We start from the raw sequence: 14,949 nt of genomic DNA, 5'->3' as shown, positions 1-14,949 counted from the left end.
ACGGACGCAAGAAGTCAAGACGTTTGCGGTGTCCTGACCGTTTTTTTCTTTGTTTTTTGAGTCCATGTTTGCCCATTTTATCTTTTAGAATGAACACTAATTAGCATTCTCAGCTTTCTGTTATTCTATAGCTTTATACATCTTTTATTTTATACGTCCCGTACTTGCCCCCAGAAAACAAGGAACGGCGCGAACGGAACAACCATGCCATGCACAGACGGACCGCCACGTGAGACGGAAAAAGCTCTGTGCTGTTTGGTCGCCTTGTTTCTTGCTTTGTATGGCATGCACCAACCGATCCAAATAAACACTCTAGAGCATGCTTGCCGCCGCTGCTGATTCGTCATAAACTGCGAGCATGCGACGTCACAAACCCGAAGCTGGCAGCGCTGACAGCTAATGACTGGGGTCAAGGTTACGCAATTACTTATGCTTGCGCTAATGGCGGTTGCGGGAGCACACCGATACGGTCTATACGCTGCAAGTCCCCGAAGCATCTCGTATTGGGCCCGCTTTCAGCCGAAACAAATGAAAATCATACGACCTCCTGCCCCCCTCCCCCTAATTGTTAGTTTTAATAACTTGTAAACGAGAGCCGACCTATACGACTAGGAATACTGTCTCGTTCATCCCTATATCTCCCGCCCCTTCAACATGTGGCGCCCCCCTCGCCCTCCTCTTTCACTCAAAAGCGACTCTTTCCGTCATCATTCATGGTCTGCGTTCGATGATATGGTTCGTCTTATATGTACTGTGTGTTGATGCACGGCAGTACGCAGCCCGAAATTCCCATAAATCAATCGCGACCGAGCCGGCCTTGGCGCGCTCAGTGTGCACCTCATCGCTAAATCAAAGGGACACTACAGTGAAACAATATTAGCTTTCACTGATAAATTACACTGCAAAATTTCTATAGTTTCGTTAATTACAACACCATAGGTTTAATAATAGATGTGAAAGTCAATGTCAAAATTTCGTATTCAATTTACCAACTGAAATTTCCCGTGGTGACGTCACTGGTTACAATGTGTTCTTTTCGTACTTTGGCAATATTGGCTCAACTAAACTTCATGAAACTTGGTATCTAAAAGAGTCACCCAACAATTTGTGGTTTTCGGCGAAAACTAAAAGTAGAGGGTCTGTTATGCCTATACAGATATGAAAAGCGGGCCGTAAAAGAATATTTAAGTGTAAAACAGGCCCTAGAAGTGGCCAGCTGAAAATTCCGCTACAGACTAATACACTCTATAGCTACAGTGTTTAGATTTGGGTGCACGTTAAAGAACCCCAGGTGGTCAAAATTTCCGGAGCCCTCCACTACGGCGTCTCTCATAATCATATGGTGGTTTTGGGACGTTAAACCCCACAAATCAATCAATCAATCAATCAAATCAAGCTACAGTGTTTAATTTCGCCCACCGCGGCTATCGCCGTTTTGTCGGGGCACCTGTGACGTCACGTGCAGCAAGGAACGGTGCCGTTGTCTTCAGCAACAGTTTCAGTCCCCGCAAATCGTTCAAGTTCGGTGCCAAGCAGAAGAACGTTCGAATGTGTCGATTTGATGCGCAGCTGACGACGAAACAATAGACAGATTTAGCTGCTCGTCCGCAGCAGTCGTAAGGACGCAGCCTGCCAGCCATTTGCAATCGCAGGCCACGTCTGTTCGGCAATATCGTTCGGCGGAATGCAGACGCTCGCGCCAGTTCGTTACGTCACGGCTTGACAGCACGCCAGTGTTGCCCGACTGTCAGGCGACTCGCGCGCTTGGTAAATTATTCAGTAATAAATTAAGTGCACAACCAAATGCGCCAAAGTCTGCAGCTTATTTGTGAACACTCGAGGATGAATTCACATAGCATGTAAGAGGGTAAGTTGGCCCCGCTGGTTAGGATCCATCGTGAACTTATTTAAAGCGCAACACAAGAAAACACAAGACAGGGAAGGAGCCAAACATGAAAGAAAAGACGGCGCTGACTCACAACTGTTGTTTATTGGAAAAACGGGATTAAATGTATATGTCTCTCTTTTGCTCCTTCCGTCTCCGGTGTTTTCTTGTGTTACGCTGTAAACAAGTTCACGATCAATTCATTCACACAGCACAGATTATGATCGAAAATTGGATGTGATGGCCCCTTAAGGAATTTGACTCCTTCGGAAGGCAATGCACTTCATATTTACAAATTAGGTACTATACGTGGGACTTAGCAGACGTCGTCATAACATATATGCCGCCACGACAGGGGAACTTTGAGGTGGCTTGTCCGCCCACATTTTTTCTTTGGTGCGTCTTCTCACTTACAAAGCACATTCTCGACGCAGGCGTGGTGTTTTGTGGTATATCGAAAGAATAGTTTACGAACACGAGAAAAGTCCTGGAGCGCAGCTCTTGCGCGCCTCTTCCTGCGTTGCGCAGCGTCGCCGTGGTAACCGCCGGACAATAAAAAATCAACGAGGAAAAAACACCAAGCACCCAACTCGATTTGAACACAGCCCCTCGGCGTGGCAGCTAAGTATTCTACCATATAGATATACGGTGGTGCTCGAAACACGCGTCGGGCAAGAAATTGCGTTAAGCCATGTAATATAGCGCGACAGAAGAGTAAGATAACTGCAGTCGTCTCGCAACACATTGCGCCACGAATGTGTGGTTCAATGCTTCGCGCGCACTGCAAACGCTCAGCCATGATTCTTCATCAGTCACACCAACGACTACTAGAAAAAGTATGCCTGGAACGCTGCTCTCTTTTCAATTGGGAGTCTCCTGCCAGCACGCAATCTCGGAGGCCATGCATTTTGCCTTGTGTTGCGACCGGCGGCCACGTGAGACCGCTCACCTCCATACCGCTCAGTCACGTGACATAACCGTACCACACTGTCACGTGACATCACGACTGCTCGGAGGCAACTGTGAAAGCATTGCTGTGTTCGCAGGGGGCGGCCGTCGGAGACGCTCGCCTTCGTACCGAAGGAGGAGGGTAAAATCGGAGGGTAGGGCAGCGCGTTCGCGGCTCACGTTCCAGGCATAATTTTTTTTAGGAGGCGTTGGTCACACGCAGTATCAACACAGAACGCATAATACGTCACAGATTTGTAGACGCTATACAGCTCGCTTATCCGCAGAAAGACGGATAATGGGGTAATGGGCGCTGTCCTGCTTCACAAAAACTACGTATGGCGTAGTCGATACCCTGTGGACACGAAGATGTGCTCACTGTTTCGCATTATATACTGTCGTAATCACTGGGGGATCCCCACACATCTTTTATTGTTCCTCTCAAACAAGCGGACGCGTAGAAGCACGCCGGCGATCCAACTTGGACAAAACCGCACGATGCGACGGTGGTGGTGGTGGTAAAAAACATTTATTTCAGAAAAAAGTCTACTAGAGAGTGCCGACGTGGCCCATCGGCGTGCTAGAGTGGCCAGACCCTATTCCGGGACGCCAGTGGAGCTGGAAGCTCCCATTGCGCGCTCCACCAAGGAGCGTTGCGCTGCCAAGGTAGAGCAGCCGAGCAGGTGCTCCTCCCAAGCCTCTCTAGTTGGGATAGGAAAAGGGGATGAGAAAGGGACGGGATTAACTGGGCACGATGCTACGACGTGATATGTGTCGGCGAGGACATGACAGGTCGAGCAGGTGCCATTGATTTCCGGCAAAAAGTGCCTGGTGAGCGCCGGACTGATAAAGGTGTTCGTCTGCAGGCGGCGTAGCAGTTGTTCGTCCGCTTTCTCCAAACCGCGTACGGAATCCGGGTAGAGGCGGTGCGAAGCCCGGTAATAAGCCAAAATTTCGCGAAAGCGCGTCAGGTTGGTATTGCCAGATTCCGTCTCGGGACATGGAGGCGCAACGGCCCGGACAGGAGAAGCGCGGGCAGCGGCATTTGCCAGCTCGTTGCCGGGCAGGCCCGAGTGGCCTGGGGTCCAGACTATACAAATGGGATGAGGGTTAAAGCGCCAAGAGGCTGCCTGTAGTAGGCTGGCCACCAGCGGGGCAATGGAACCCTGAAGGTACTGAGATCAGGCCGAGCGCGAGTCCGTCAGGATGGTGCGTGAGGCAGGGTGAGAGGCGGCCAAAGCTATGGCAACCTCTTCAGCGTGCGTTACTGTGTCTGCTCGAAAGGAGAGGCCATCGACGTGTTTGCCCTCTGTAATCACGGCAGCCGTGAAGTGACCCGAGGGGGAGGGGCCCGAGACGTCTACGTAGAAAACACCAGGACGATCGGAGTGTCGCGTATGAAGGGCCGCGGCCCAGGATGGAGGTCGGGGCTCATATTACGGGGTAGAGGTTCCACCCATAGCTTTTGACGCCAGAGCTTTGGTACCGGCTGCAGAGGTTCTTGGTCAGATATCGGGTTAAGGCCAAGTCTGTGTAGAAGACGGCGCCCTGAAGGCGTCTGCGAAAGTCGATTGATTTGGTTAACGCGATGAGCTTCGCGCATCTCTGCAAATGTGTTGTATACCCCCAGAGCCGCGAATCGGCTGTTGGAAGTTGCGATAGGTAGGTCCAGAGCGCGTTTGTATACTGAACGAAGAAGGACGTCCAGCTGGTGCTCGTGTCGACGACGCAGGCAAAGGTAAGGCAAGGCGTAGAGGACGCGACTGGTCACAAACGTGTGAGCCAATCGGAGGGACTGAGACTCGCAGAGGCCGCCGCGCTTGGTAGAAACTCGCCGTATCATGCGGCTCACCTGTTCGCTGGTGCGTCTGAGGCCTGCTATTGTGCCCTTTGGATCCAAGGACGATGTGAGGTGAAGGCCAAGTACCCGAATATTTTGCACTGACGGGACGGGCCCGGACGGAAGAAAAATTTGAGGTGGCGGTAGCGAAGAAACTGAAAGAAGAGCCGATTTAGCTGGAGAGCACTCCAGGCCGCATAAACCAGCGTAGGTGTCCACCAGAAGGGCAGCCTTTTGCAGGCGTTCTTCGATTTGCGCTAAGGAGCCAGTGTTGGTCCAGATTGTGATGCCGTCCGCATATAGTGCGTGTTGTATTCCTTCGACCTCGCTTAGAAGAAAGGGGAGGTTCATCATCGCCAGGTTAAAAAGCAGAGGAGACAGGACTGCCCCTTGAGGTGTACCCCACGTACCTAATAAGTACGGGCCGTGTTCGGTAGAATTAAGGCGCATGAAGGCGGTGCGATGTGATAGAAAGGCGCGAATGTAGTTGAAAGTCTTCTGCCCACAGTTTGTGGTAGACAGGTTAGTGAGTATAGTGCTCCGTTTGACGTTGTCGAACGCCCCGCGGAGATCGAGAGCGAGCACGGCTTTATCGTTATGGCGCATAGTAGTCGGCTTTATGATATCGTGTTGAAGCTGGAGCAGGACGTCCTGCGCCGACAGATGCGGGCGAAAGCCAAACATCGTGTCGGCAAATGTCCTCCTGGCCTCCAAGTAGGCGGAAAGGCATTCGCGAACCATGGTTTTCATGAGTTTGCGTGCGCAAGACGTAAGTGAGATGGGTCTCAGTGCCTCGATACTAACGGACTTTGCCGATTTGCGTATGAATGTCACGACCGATGTGGTCCATTCCGTTGGAAGCGGAGAGCCGTCCCATATCGAATTTATAAGGTGGAGTAGCGAGAGGTGTGCTTGGTCGGGAAGATTTGCCAGGAGCGAAATGTGATTCCGTCGCGTCCAGGGGCCGTGCCCCGTCGCATTTTCGTGAGTGCAAATCGTAAATTGGAAAGCGTGTATGGGGCGTCGAGGTCGGTGTTAGGGGCGCCGGAATACGTATATGCTGGGCCACGATGCGACCAGTCCGATCTTTGAACGTGCTTGCCATTGCTGCAGGCAACCTTGATCGACGCATTTCAGAAAACTTCTGGAGAGAAAAGGCCACTGAGGCGCCAATAAAGTGTACCGTACCTGGCAGCTTGTACACGCTGCGTTGTTGACGTCGTTAGGATGATCCTTGTCTCGTTGTGATCATGGCAATCCACACAACCTTCACAACACTGCCAAGAAACCGTGCAGTACGAAGAGCCAGGCCCAATAAAAGGCTTGAACTGTTTCGAAAACGACAAGAGGCCAGCAAAGTGCATTATGTTGTTAGAGGGGGAAAAAGAAAGAAAACGGTAAACCTGCGCCAATGCACGTAAGCCAGATAAAGCATGATAAATTTTAAAGCACGTGTCAGTTATTGGTATAGACGAACGCACGGTGGTATTGAAGCAGTGCGTAGGAACGCGTTACACGGATGCAGAAATGCACACAGATGTGTCGTCCGTTGCGAGATGTGGAGCGTCGACGGGGTACGGAGATAGGCAATCGGCGTCTTGGTGTAAACGTCAGAACTTGTAGACAACTGCGAGCCAGGCCAATGCCACCTCGAAAAATATTATCAGGCCTGCTCACTCCCGCCGTGACGTCACTAGTTTTGCCCGATTGAGCACGCGCACGGGAGTCTGTTGATTCATGCCACCATCGGCTCCCGTTAAAAGATAAGGCGTTCCCGGCCATTTTTACATGCTCAACAACATTACTCTGAATTTGGGGTAAAACAGGGTGCCGGTTTAAGAATTTTATTGCGCTAGGAAGCTTTCGGAGATTCACCTGTGAAGTATTTTTTGCACGAAAAGGTCAAAGATTGTAAGCAATCGAACGTGTGGTCTATCTACAAGTGCCAAATTTGACGGACCAACAAAGTGACGAAATGAATAAGGTAAATTTTATACATTCTTCACTTACACACACACGAACGCAGACACACACTATTCAGAGCATGCAGAGAAACTGTTGCTGCTCATTTACAAAGTTCCTGCAGTTTTACTTGCACTCTTTCGAAAATCTGTCTTCATAGACCCGTAGCTCTATTTAGGAGATTGTGTGCCGATGCCACAAGTATGATATTCAGCAAAATATCACAGTGATGATCATCGCAACAGAAAAAAAACCTTTCGTTTCACGAAAATCTCTTGTGACCGCGACACAAGAAGCGGCGTTTCATCTTTTGCTCTGAACCATCTCGCAGTGGTGCGTAGTCGGCCATTAGTGACAGAGAAATTTTAATACTGGGTCTAAATTAAATCGTGCAGTCCCCGTGGGTGCTTCTACTGTAGTGCCAGTTCTTGTATCGGCATATTTTTGGTAGTGGTTCTTAAATATTTTAGATAGAAGTAGAAATCACACACTTTGAAATCAATTAAGAAAGCGCTTTACTGTAGGTGTCTACACGCATCTAAATTTCAAGGAAAAATATTAGGCTACCGTTTTGTAATACCGCAATAAAGTGGTGAAACACCGGCAAGAAAACACTATGCACAAAACCGATGCACTAAGTAATGCAACAGCATTTCTTCGATTTTTCTCAACAAAGTAAACAGAGGTAATACAAGTCCGCGGCGGTAATCGCCAATAGGGAGTTTTAGAATACCGTTTGCAAGCGCTGCGGGCGAAGCGGGCGCCATAAGAGTTTTAGAATAGCGTTTGCCCTGCTGCGAACCGCAACGCTAGGAAGCCTACATGAACGGCCGTTTTTAGGGTGATGTCAGCCTTTGACCCACTACATGCCGCCAACGCACCGCCGCCCGCCAAAACACAATGTTGCCAGACAGCAACGCCGCGCTGTCGCCCCATCTTGGTGCCCGCACTGCGTCTACGCCCGGTTGCGTTTAGTTCTCAATAATACGGCGTCGAACGTTGCGGTAGCGTGTTAAACGCTGCCGGTGAAGCCTTAGAATGCCTGGATGCTGCGTACCGCTCTGCACTAACCACAACAGAAAGGGGGTGCGAATGTTCCGCTTCCCAGCGAGCCCAGGCCGACGACAACTATGGCTGGCTCAAGTGAAGCGAGACGGCTGGGAGCCCACCAGTGCGTCTCGTATTTGCTCTGTGAGTACTGCGTATTTCGTTCACTGTTTTTTCCTGCGGCACACGTATATGTGTTTCGCGGTGTTCGCGAATGAGTAGATAACCGAAGTAGTCGTTGCTGCGTCCACGCATTAACGATTCCCCTCCCAATCTCAACGAAGCAGCACACGAGGCGGCGCGAGAACTCTCCAACCGCGCCTCCCCGGGGATGCGTTCTACCGGTGAAGGGGATAACCGGGAAATTCTTACAACATATAACGAGCTCACTAAACATTTCTACCTGTCTAGAAGGATTTTCCCTCCACCTCACAAAAATCTAACCCGGCCCCAAGCACTTACATTAAGGCTTTTGCAAACGCGGATGTACCCTACTTTGAAAATGTTACACATCATGTACCCTGACCTATACCCAAGTAATCTTTGTCCACATTGTGGGGAAATAGCTTCATTAGAACACATGCTCTGGCAGTGCACCAAATTCGCTCATTTATCGCACATCACCTCTGCCAGATGGGAGGCGGCAATCCGCAGCTCGTCCTTGGCAGATCAGCTCTGGGCTGTCCACCAAGCCCGCGAGGCGGCTGAGGAGCTTGGCATCTCAGTCCCCACGTGGGAGCTGCCCGCAACACAGTGATCTGTGTTTTGGAGGACCAAATAAAAGTTTATCCAATCCAATCCAGTCCACGCATTGCGAGTAGGAAGCCCACAAACGGGACGCGTCCGCGCGTTCGTACGGAGACGCGCTCGCTAGTCTGAGCTGTTGCAACGCTTGCGTTCGTGTCAGCGTAACCTCAGTATTATGTCGCAAGTGTTTGTGTGTGGGCTGCGAATTGACCATTTGCGGGAAAACCACTGCGCATGAGCAGTAACCGCACAGGTAGCGTTCCTGTACAGGCGTTTTGGTTGGAAAACATCAGCCTGGCGTTCCATCAATATGACCCGTAGTAACGGCGAACACTGCCGTTTTCACGCAAACACCGTACCTCACAGACGGTGCACAAGCCGTCCTCACTGAACCTATAGTTAATCGACAGACATTTCAAGGTTCAACTTCAAGTGTATAACATAATGTTCTTCTTAAAAGAGCAGGCGTAATGAGCCTGGCGAACCGTCGAGGTAGCGGAGTGCAGGTATCACCTCACTTGGTTATTTCTCAGGCTGAAACGCGAGAAATTCTTGTTTTACACCGTGTATACAAACGTCAACAGAATGTTTTTCTCCTTTACCTTCTTGTTTCGGTAACGGGCATGCGTTTTTGGTCCTAAAGCAACAAAACAAGCGTTTTGTTTTCCAACCAAAAGCGAAGCTTTCCTGTTTACACGACAGGGGGTGCTCACTTTTCCGCAAATGGTCAATTTCTTCGTGCGCTCACATTGAGAACTGGGTCGCTTACACGACCCTGAGAACCGCCGCTGTCAAAAGCCCAGGTGTTGTGTGTTGTTACAAGGGCTGGGCACCGACGCCGTACGTAGGCATACATGCTCGGTCGCCTCCCTACAATAATGCTGAATAGTCCAGCTGAATTAAATTCTAGCTGTTTGTCGCAAATGCATCTGCAATCAGATGCCAGATGAGTGGTCGACACGATGTTGACGTGCTGGAGAGAGCGGCGGCTGGCTCCAAAATGGCGGCGCACAGAAAACTATGCTGAATTTGGTGGAAGCTGGCAACAGCGTGCCCCGTTGCCCGCTGGTTTTGGTTGAGTTTCTTGAAGGCACTTATTAAGATGTCTCCACCCTAAAACGGCCGTTCATGCAGGCTCCCTACGCAACGCTAAGGTCTCTAGATGAAACAAGTTTCTAAGGTAGCGACACCCTTCCCTTTCCTCTTCGCCTATGTTCCTGAAGCGCCCCCTAGAAGGTTTAAAACTTTCATCCAAAAGCGAATGTTTGGGTTCCGTTGCTACGGTGAATAGATGTAAATGAAACAAAATGGAACAAAATAAGACGTAGAATAAACAGTTACCTTTATGAAAATAAACGGCACAACACAAGAGCAAGCGGGATGTGCGTTACTCAACCGGCAACGTTGTGCAGTTCTATACTTTACACCACTAGCCATGGCGTCTCGCGTAGTACATTTTAGTTCCACGGCCGCGGTATTTCGTCCAGTTATAACTAGTCCACTTCTCCTATTGTGTTTTGTTCGTGCTGTGACACAGTGAACGTGCTTCTTGCTGGATCCTGTAAGTGGCCACAGGGCGTGACGTTGTGACGATTGATTACAACCGGCTTGTGCACACGCAAGAAAGAAAAAAAACTACGACCAGACTGGTACGAACACTCGTCCAGCAGCACTGCGATGACGTTTTTTTTTTTAAATGTGCCCATTTGGACAATCGTGATGCCAAGTGATTCTGATGCGGTGCTGGGAACTTCCTGAAAAGTGAGAGTTCTACTGGTGAGGTGTCTCAAAGCAGCGCGTTTCGGCTCAAGCGGGAACTGGTCAAGAAAGAAATGTTTCTGAAGTTGCGTTGATTACAACCTACAGCTGTTCTGTATACGTGCATACCCACATGTATTTGTACCAACTGGCAAGCACTAGACACGCATTAGACGCGCGCCTGGCGTTTCAATAAAAACCGACAAGTGAACTCGCTTCGCAGATCCGCGTCGACATACGTTGACGGAGTTGCACGAAAGCATTCGCGTGAAATGGTTCATAGTTGCACTTCATGGTGCGCTTCATCTCGGAAAGCACGAGGTAAGTTGAAGAGAGCGAAACCATTTTCTGTTGTTTACGGCAACGCAACATTGCTGAAAAACGCAGATGTTGCATTGAACGAGCATGGCGAAACAATCTTGGTGGACTTAGCACACACCGAAACGCTCCTCCTCTTCAGTTTATGTTCTGGCTACGATTTTGTCTTTGGTCACGGCGAGAATCCGGCTGGAGCCATATGCGCATGCGTACTCGTTTTGAACCTTTTGCATAATAATAAATAACACCACCAGCCATTTGCAAGATCACGTGCAAGTAATGCACCAATTACAGACGCGGATGGCAGAGAAAAAAAGGAGTAATCAAGAGAGTGAGGAGGACGGCTCGAGAACAATGAGTGATGCTACCTTGTTTCATCTAGGGACCTTACGCAACGCACGATCGCAGCGACACCATAGCCTCGAAACCAGCGCTTGAGGGCCACATGCGGGCTGCCATCACCGAACGCAGTTTCGGATTTTCTGCGTGCGGTCCACGAACGCGAACGCCGACTCGCATTACAACGCATGCGCAGTGGCAGCGACCGCACCGCGAGGGCTCGCGGTGCGCTATTCTAAAACTCCCTAATAGCAAAATGTTTACGGACCCTGAAGTAAAAACACCTGTGCTGAAAACGTATATACTGCCACGCTCATTTCTTATTTATGCCAGGGCTTACGCTAACGAGCCAAAAGCACAAATGACACCTTTATTTTACAGCACACACGGAACACGGTAGACATGAGGCCATTGAAAAGGCTTAGACATATGTAGTACGAACGCACGTACGTTCGGGTCACAAAGAAAACGGATGTCGACGTCAGCTTGACGAACGGCACGCTCCCATTTTTTCTCCTTCGGTTGTCCTTCGGAAACTGAGAACACCCGCAACTTTGGTCCCTTTACCACGACAATTCACCACGCAGCATCGCCCAGCCGTTCGGATTTGTGTACAGGTTGCGAATATCCAGTGCACAAATCGCATCACACACCCACGCTCCAGTTCACGGACCAAGAAAAAGACTGTCTTCTCGAGTCGCCGACAAGCACACCAGCAGGCCACGAAAGCGTTCGTCGGCTATCCACGTCTGTCGAGCGACGAGAGCAAGCGTAGGCACGTCTGTGCAGCGAAACACACGGGCTAATGGAGTGACGTCAGAGCTCGCAGCATGACGCAGTGAGCAGGCCTGAAATTATCTAGGTGGCATTGGCCAGGCACCCTGTTGGATCCTTTAGTGTTGAAAGCTAGCATAGGGCTTAGTGATCTGTGGTCTCGGTGAAATGTCGGCCTTATAAATAGTGGCGGAATTTACCAACTGCTATACAAGCGCCAGGCATTCACGCTCAGTAATGGAATAATTGCATTCCGCAGGGGAGAGAAGCCGGCTGGCATATGCAAGGACTCTATCATGACCGGATTGTCGTTGAGCTATCGCAGCGCCAATCCCGTAGCCGCTAGCGTCAGTGCGGACCTCGATTGGTGCGAACGCGTCGAAGTGGGCGAGAATCGGCGGTGTGGTGAGCACGGTAATGGGGCGTGAAAAAGGAGTGGCTTGATCCCCACATAACTGGCACATCTTCGTCAAGGAGATCAGTTAATGTGCAATGTCCGCGAAGTTCTAGGCAAATCGCCCGAAATATGAGCACACAAGTTGGCGCAAGTTGGTACAGGGAAATCAAGAACAGCACGAACTTTGTTGGGATCGAGGTGGATACCACTCATGTCGACGATATGCCCCAGGATCGGTGGCCGAAGTGGCATTTTGAAGAATTAAGGTATACTATCGGCATCAAATGAAACGCGAACAGCGGAGCGCGTGTTTCAAGTATTAGTATTCGCCGTCCAGTCATCACCATTGACAGGCGTGCACATCCGTTTTAGCAGAATAGCGCGATCTCCCTATAGTGCGTTATCCTCATTTCTGCTCTAGTTTTCGTATGGTGATAATCGTGGCCATCATGGGCGTGCCAAGCGCTTTTGTTCGTATCACTCGCATTGTCTTGCTTTTACTTCAGCGTCGCAATGCAATCGGTGTCTATAGGCACGATAAAAAAAAGATAAATCTAATTGGTTTGCGGTCAATTTTCAAACAATCGTCGTATCTCGTTCGCCAGCGCTGCTTTACCTGCACCCTTCTTTAAGAGATGCACCCGGAAAGGCTCTACTTCAACTAAAAATGCCGAGCGTTTCTTTGGAATAGAGAGCGCAGAAAAGAGGAATGGGAGCGCCTATGCGCAAAGGATCTTGTGACACGGCTCTTTGGCAGTCTTTCCCGGAGAATGGGCACCGTTGTGGCAGCTGGAGGTGAATTCACTATGTATTAAACTTCATCATCATCATCAGCTTGACTACGTCCACTGCAGGACAAAGGCCTCTCCCATGTTCCGCCGGTTAACCCGGTCCTGTGCTTGCTGCTGCCAATTTATACCCGCAAGCTTCTTAATCTCATCTGCCCACCTAACCTTCTGTCTACCTCTAACCCGCTTGCCTTCTCTTGGAATCCAGTTAGTTACCCTTAACGACCAGCGGTTATCCTGTCTACGCGCTACATGCCCGGCCCATGTCCATTTCTTCTTGATTTCAGCTATGATATCCTTAACCCCCGTTTGTTCCCTAATGCACTCTGCTCTCTTCTTGTCTCTTATGGTTACACCTACCATTTTTCTTTCCACTGCTCGCTGCGCCGTCCTCAATTTAAGCTGAACCCTCTTTGTAAGTCTCCAGGTTTCTGCTCCGTAGCTAAGTACAGGCAAGATACAGCTGTTATATACCTTCCTCTTGAGGGATAGTGGCAATCTACCTGTCAAAATTTGAGAGTGCTTGCCAAATGTGCTCCACCCCATTATTATTCTTCTAGTTACTTCAATCTCGTGGTTCGGCTCCGCGGTTATTACCTGTTCTAAGTAGACATAGTATTAAACTTAAGGGGCAAATAATTTTTATCGCGGAAACGTTCGCGCTTTCTCCTCGGCGACGTCTCGAGCATTAATGAACATGATGCTTATTCTCTGCACATTTCGGCTATCATCTGCAATAAATGAATTTCGCAAGTCGACCAGTTCTTTTTTTGTTCGTTTCTTTATTGTGATATACGTTTTGGCTTAGGTGCACCTTGTACCTTCGTTTCCGAATGTAATTATAACTAGATGGCTTTGCTATCGCGATTTGAGGCATCAGTTAATTTTAATGGTCATGATAATGGTTAATGACATTCATCCTTTCTTGTATCATGTCCAGTCGGCGAAAGCTCTGCAATGGTGCCGTCAAGACCAAGCGCCGCAAAGACCATCGCGACTGTCCCCGATATAGGTTTGTCGATCGAACGCATGATTGCGGCGCCAGAGCGTGAAACTGCCGAAGTGCATCTATCTCGAATCGTTTGGTTACCAGCTGCTCTACGCGTGACACTACTTGTGATTCGTTTGGCCTTGATAGCAATGTTGTCTTTGACGAACCGTGCTACAATACTCGCCTTCGGCTGCTGTAGTTTACCTTCTGATTTTTTTTTTTGTTTTCTTCCTTTCAAGTAGCACAACTGGAACACAAGCAGAGATATTGTGCTATAGGGGGATCGCGCAGTGCTGCCACACCGGATTTGCGGGCCTGTCTACATCGATTACTTGTGGGCGGCGTGCACTATGCCATTGATAAGGCTTGTGTCAAGCGCTCCACTGTTCGCGTTTCGTTTGATGCCGATAGTACGTGTAACAGAATTGAATTTTAATTCTGTTTCAGGCACGTGTAAATTCCCGCCAATGCTCTTAATGATACCCAGCGCTATCATTTGTTATACCATCTAAAGGTGTCTAAGCTTATCTGTCGTGCACCATCACTTGAGTGTGCGCAAATGGTTTTTTTGGCAATGATTCAATGTCCGTAGTTCTTTTCTGTGCCGTTAGTGTTTGGGTTATATGCATGAAGTGCTGCTTCTGAAATAAAATTAGTTGCGAGTGTCGTGTTTCTTCTTGTCCTTGTGTCCCGTCGAATTTACCCTACTACACCATGTGTTAGAATTATATCTCACCAACTAGCCCAGCTCTCAGCCCTACTGGACGCAAGTCAGTCGAGATGAGTCGCAAAGGTTGGCGCAAACACAATGACGTCGTCTAGGTAACAAAGGCAGATGGACCATTTAGAGCTGCGCGAAAGTGTGTCCATCATCCACTCGAACGTGGCCGGTGCACTATACAAGCCGAACGTCATAACTCTGAACTGACAGAGACTGTCAGGCGTTACAGAGGTGGTCTTCTCACGGTCGAGGTTGTCTACTGCGATTTGCCAGTAACCGGAGCGCAGGTTTAAAAAAAAATAGGTTGCACCGTGAAGACAGTCTAGAGCATCATCAATGCGAGGCAGCGGATATACATCCTTTTTGTTGATTTTGTTTAAGTGCCGATAGTCCACACAGAAACGCCAGGTATTTATCTATCTTTTTTATTGTCT

Source organism: Rhipicephalus microplus, chromosome 2, assembly GCF_043290135.1.
Source record: "Rhipicephalus microplus isolate Deutch F79 chromosome 2, USDA_Rmic, whole genome shotgun sequence".
NCBI lineage: Eukaryota > Metazoa > Arthropoda > Arachnida > Ixodida > Ixodidae > Rhipicephalus > Rhipicephalus microplus.
Note: the sequence above shows the minus strand (reverse complement) of the source record.